Source organism: Mustela nivalis (genome assembly GCF_964662115.1).
Source record: "Mustela nivalis genome assembly, chromosome: 17".
NCBI classification, from domain to species: domain Eukaryota; kingdom Metazoa; phylum Chordata; class Mammalia; order Carnivora; family Mustelidae; genus Mustela; species Mustela nivalis.
The window spans coordinates 12,166,182-12,172,292 of record NC_139036.1 but is presented as its reverse complement, the minus strand read 5'-3'; positions in this window follow the sequence as shown (position 1 = coordinate 12,172,292).

The window sequence follows — 6,111 nt, the reverse complement described above, 5'->3', positions numbered from 1 at the left end:
TCCTTGGTATTGTAAGGGCCTATTTAGCCAGAGTGGCCCCACCTCAGTTGAACAGCCATTTTGTTGTTTATGCAGTAAAACTTAAATTGACCCTGTCCCGTCCTCCCCCCAGGGGAAATTACTTAAAAGCAAGTCCGGGAAACCAGTCCCAGGTAACAAAGCCCAAATACAAGTGTGGGTCAGGTCAGGTGGAGATAACAGCCTGTTTGCAGGGCTGAGTCGGGTCTGCTGGAGACATCCAATCAGTAAAGGGCACACACTGTCTCCCTAGCTACCAAGGAGTGTGGGCCCTGCTTTTGGGCACCAGTTCTCACCAAGGTGATAGGCTAGTTCAAACGTCTACTATGGGGTGAATTATAGTTCAATTGGCTACCTGTGTGTGACCTAGCATGACTGTGCAGCCTTCTCTGTGTATTGCCATCTCATTAGCTACCTGTGTGTGGCCAGGCTCAACCACATGGCCTTTGCTCTATAGAAGTTAGTCTGTGAGGCTGGGAGGGGTCGCGCCGGACGGTTTGATTCTCGATGCTTGGTGTGAAATAAAGCTTTGCTTGACCTTCGCTTTGTATCAGGCTCGCTCCTTTAATCATGGACCCATTACTGTTGGGACCCAACACTGGGGACCCAACAGTATATACCTAAAAAGCTGAAGTACTAACAAATACTTGTACATGAATGTTCATAGCAGTATCAGTCACAACAGCCCTAATGTGGAAACCACGATCAACTGATGACTGGATAAAGAATGTGGTATATCCAGACAGTGGAATATTTTTCAGCAATGAAATAAAGTACTCTTACATACCACAATATGGATAAACCTTGAAAACATTATGCCAATTAAAAGAAGCCAATCCCAAGAGCAACATACTATATGATATGATTTATATGAAATATTAAGAACAGGCAAATCCACCAAGTAAGGTGGTGATTGCTAGGGAAAAATGGGTAGTGATTGTTAATGAGATTTTTTTGGGGGGGGTTTATGAAAATGTTCTAAAACTGATTATGGTGATGGTTACACAATTATGAGTACATAAAAATTAATTTTATACTTTAAATGGATAAATGGTATAGTATGTGAATTATATGTTAACAAACATCTAATAAAAAACAAATATTTTTTAAAAAGATTTTGTTTATTTATTTGACAGAGACACAGTGAGAGAGGGAATACAAACAGGGGGAGTGGGAGAGGGAGAAGCAGGCTTCCCGCTGAGCAGGGAGCCTGATGCAGAGCTCAATCCCAGGAGCCTGGGATCAGGACCTGAGCCAAGGCAGATGCTTAACGACTGAGCCACCCATGTGCCCTCCCCACCAAAACTGAGTTTTTATCATTGGAGAGATTTGTATATAGATTGTACTAAATATATGTATATTAATGTTTAATATCTCAGGTGTGATAATGGTATTGTAATTATGTATGAAAATGTTCTTGTTTCTAGGAGACCCTAAATGCTGAATTTGGTGGCTGTCTTGATGACTGAAAGTTATCTTAAATAGATCAGCCATTTTACTTATTTTTTTAAGTTTTTAATTTCTTTTAACATACAGTGTTACATTAATTTCAGGTGTACAATATAGTGATTCAACATGGATCAGCCATTTTAAAAAGAAGAAGAAGAAAGAAAAGGAGAGAAAGAAAGAGGAAGAGGGGGGCTGGGGGTAATGATTAGAAGGGAGAGAGTTTGATATGTGCTATAAATATGAATGAATGAGATATGAACAGATATGAGTAACTGATGGAGTATAAACAAAACAAACTAATTTGAAATTAAGCTTGTAGCTTTTGTTTTGAATGTCATAGGTGTAATGACACAGGATTTGATCTCTTAAAATCTCTATTCCACATTTCACTATTAAAATAGAAATTCAATCATTTGTATATTTGTCAATTATGTGGTCATTCAATTATCAATTGTTGGTTTTTCAATTTTCTTTTTCCTGGTTATCACTGAAGTCAAACATCTTTTCATACTGCTTATTCTTCATGAATTTTATTTTTTTCATTAACATAATGTTTTGTTTGTTTCAGGGGTACAGGTCTGTGATTCATCAGTCTTACACAATTCACAAGGTGCACCACAGTCTTACACAATTCACAGTCTTACACAACTCACCCTCTCCAATGTACATCACCCAGCCACTCATCCCTCCCATGCCCCTCCACTCCATAAACCCCCAGTTTGTTTCCTGAGATCTTCATGGATTTTCTGTTAATATTTTTTATGTATTAAGTTTTTATTCTAATTTCAGTATAGTTAACATAGACTGTTATATTAACTTCAGGTGTACAACATAATGATTTAACAATTCAATACATCACCCAGTGCTCATTACAACAACCTGTTAATCTCCATCACCTATTTCACCCACCCTCCTGCTCACTTCCCCTCTGGTAACCATCAGTTCTCTGTACTTAAGAGGCTGAAAAATATTCCACTGTGTATATATATTTACCATATTTTTTTTATCCATTCATCTACTGATGGACAATCGAGCTGCTTCCATCATTTGGTTATTGTAAATATGCTGCTATAAACATAGGGATGTGTATCTCTTTGCCCCTTTGAATTAGTGCTTTTGTATTTTGGGAGGTAAATAGCTGTGCAAGCATTGGATCATAGGACAGTTCCCCTTTTAACTTTTTGAGAAAAACTCCATACTGTTTTCCACAGTGGTTGCACCAGTTTGTATTCCACCAAGAGTGCAAGAGGCTTCCTTTTTCTCCACATCCTTGTCAACTCTTGTTGTTTCTTGCGTTGCTGATTTTTAGCCCTTCTGACAGGTGTGAGGTGATAGTTCACTGTATTTTTGATTTGGATTTCCCTAATAGTGAGTGACATTAAGCATCTTTTCACATGTCTGTTAGCCATCTGTATGTCTTCTTTTTGCTTTTTTTTTTTTAAAGATTTTATTTATTTATTTGACAGAGAGATTACACAAGTAGGCAGAAAGAGGCAGAGAGAGGAAGGGAAGCAGGCTCCCTGCCTAGCAGAGAGCCTGATGTGGGGCTCGATCCCAGGACCCTGGGATCATGACCTGAGCTGAAGGCAGAGGCTTTAACCCACTGAGCCACCCAGGTGCCCCTGAATCTGGATTTCTAACAAGCTGCTAGCTTGTTAACAATCTAGGTTGGGAAGCTCTAAATGAGAGCTTTTTATGTCACATGAAGTTCTTTTTTTCATTTAAAGATTTGATTTAATTGGTCAGAGAGAGTGGGAGAGAGAGCAGGTTCCCAGCTGAGCAAGGAGCCCGATGCAGGACTGGATCCCAGGGTCCTGGGATCATGAGCTGAGCCAAAGGCAGACACTTAATCACCGGAGCCACTCAGGCATCCCATAAGTTCTTGATGAACTGCAAAAACTAGAGCTTCAGTGTTGCAGGACTGAATTTCAATTTTCAGTTGAAAATGGATATTCTTCCTACTCCCATTTTATAAAGTTTATTGAAAACATTAAATAATTTCTTTAAAACAGAAGAGTTTAATAACCCATCATTCTCAATCACGGTATAAGGTCTTTTGATTTTTTCCCAACTATTCTGGGGACTCAAGTTCTGTCTTGTAGAAAGAAGTTTTAGGGTGAGGACCAGAAGGCCTTTTCATTTTCTACTGATGTCAAAAATTCCCTTTTTCTGTACCCACAGCAAAATAAAAATTGAACTATTTGCTCTTGTAGGTTTGGGTTTACAGGGAAGGTAATTACATTTATAGAAAATTCATCAGGATACCTTCTTCTAATTCTCTCTTCCAACACTAGCTGTGCAGTTTGGGCTAAGCCAGTGAACGGTAGCTAACACAAAACCAAAATCAGTGATTTCTTGGCAGCAAATAATCTCCTTCATGAATCATCATAGGAAAGACATCAGGGGAGTCTGACAGAGGAAGAAGGAAGAAAAGTAGAAGCAGCTCTAACAGGTTTTCTCTTGCTGTGGTGGTTTATTTCAATTGTCAGTGGGTCACAAAAGAAATTTTTAATCAGAGTCCCATTTTCTTTCATTGATGTGGCTCCTACCACGACTGATACTTGATTTGAGCAATCTTCAGCAGCCCACAGCATTATTCCAACACCCACAACCAAACTATAGCAATGATACACTCACGAATGGGATGGAATTATGGTGATGGATATTTTTATTAAGCAGCATTTATTCCATCTGGCCTGAAAACAAACAAACAAACAAACAAACAAACAAAACAAAAAACAAGTGTGAATCAACTACAGGGAGAGAAAGGCTGGTCTCTACCGGAGCAAGGAGGGCCGCCCTTGATTGTCAAAAATCCTCCTAGGTCCAGGGTATGGAACCTTGCCAGCAGCCTACAAGCCAGGGCACTCAATGCCTCATCTTTCATGGACATCATTCACTATTGAGAATCCATCCATATCTGGACTTCTGACTCCTACTTAGTGGAAAATGTTACTGGAAAAGCACAAAGCAATTCTCTTCAGAATCCCAGCAAGCTCTTCAGGGAACAGAAGAGACAGAACAGGAAAGCCACTAAGTGGGCTGCTGCTGGTTAAGTGGAGGGTGACTGTCAGGCCCACATTCCCACGTGTTTTAAAAATATCCACACATGAGAGGCACCTGGGTGGCTCAGTTCAGTTAAACAACTGACTCTCGATTTTGGCTCAGGTCATGCGTGATCTCAGAGATCGAGCCCCACGTTGTCAAGCTCTGTGCTCACTGAGGAGTCTGCTGGAGATTCCCTCTCCCTCTGTCCCTCCCCCTCTTCCTCTCTCTCTCCTTCTCTCTCTCTCAAATAAATAAATAAATAAATCTTTTAAAAAATATATAACCACACATGAGAACTTTGAGACTTTACATTGAGAGAGCAAGATGCTGTTTGCCACAGATCCTGCTACTTACAATCAGTGGTCCAGCTTTTAAAATTCTACTTCACGATAGCATGGCACACAAATTTCTTTGTGATCTCTCAACTGTATCAGAAACATGGTTCCAATATTTTAGATGCCAGAGACCCCTCAAGACTATGATGGTCACCTGTGAACCACTTTCCCAAGACACAAAAACAACCTTCTGCATACAACTTCCAGGATTCCTAAGATGCCCTAAAGATTTTCTTCTTCTATATGGCTACCAAGAAACAAACTGACATTCTAATAAAATATGGATATTCTCTGAGCCTTTCAAAAAAAAAAAAGTGCTGGTATGTACTAAACATTGTAAACTCTGGGTCAAAAGCCCAGCAACTTCTGTCCCATTCAGAAAACTATCTGCTGTCAGCGCCGCCACTAAAGCCACCAGCTTCCTGTGCTGGGGTCAATGGAACAGACTTCAGTTATGTAAGATTATTCATTTGGTGCCACCTACAGTACCGGTTTGATTGTTCGGGATTTCCACACTCGGGAACTGCTCTCGATGACTACCTGTGGCGTCACTGCCGTTCTGAATCATGCAAACGAGGATGTCTTATCCTCTGACTCAAAGGGCTTTATTTCACTGAAAATTATTTTAAGGACTGCAAGCAGAAAGCTGGTCTTTGCTTAGATCTGACTTCCCAGATAACATTACTTTTCCTTTCCGCACAGGGATCCAGGCTGCTGCAGAGGGAAACTGGGAAGTGGAAGGTGGAGGGGGGGATGATGGATGGGATCCTGTGGATCTCAGCTTGGAAAAAGTGCCTCTGTTCAGGCAGCAAGGTGCTCCTCTCAGAGAATCTGAGCTCCACCACCCTTGTCAAATTTCACACAGCGGCTAATAGTACATTTCCACGTACGTACTTTTCCCCTTATTTTCCCCAAGGAAACGCCGAGTCAGGATATGCACGCACAGCATGAAGGACTGAAATATCCTTGTTTACGTAGCTCAGCAGCTATTAAGTGAAGTTACTTGGTTGTGTCCATTGTGGGCACAAGATTCTATTCTGCACTGGTCAGGCAGCATCCTCCGAGGCCAACCATCTTTGTCCTCTTGTACTCTATGCGGAAACCCTATGAAGTCATGGAAACAGACATTAAAGTAGGATTTGAGTCCCCCCTAAAAAATAAAATAAAATAATAAAAATAAAAGTAGGATTTGAGTTCGAATGGCTTAGTCATGTGACTTAGTAGCTGTGTGAACATTAGCAATACAACTGAACCTCTTTGA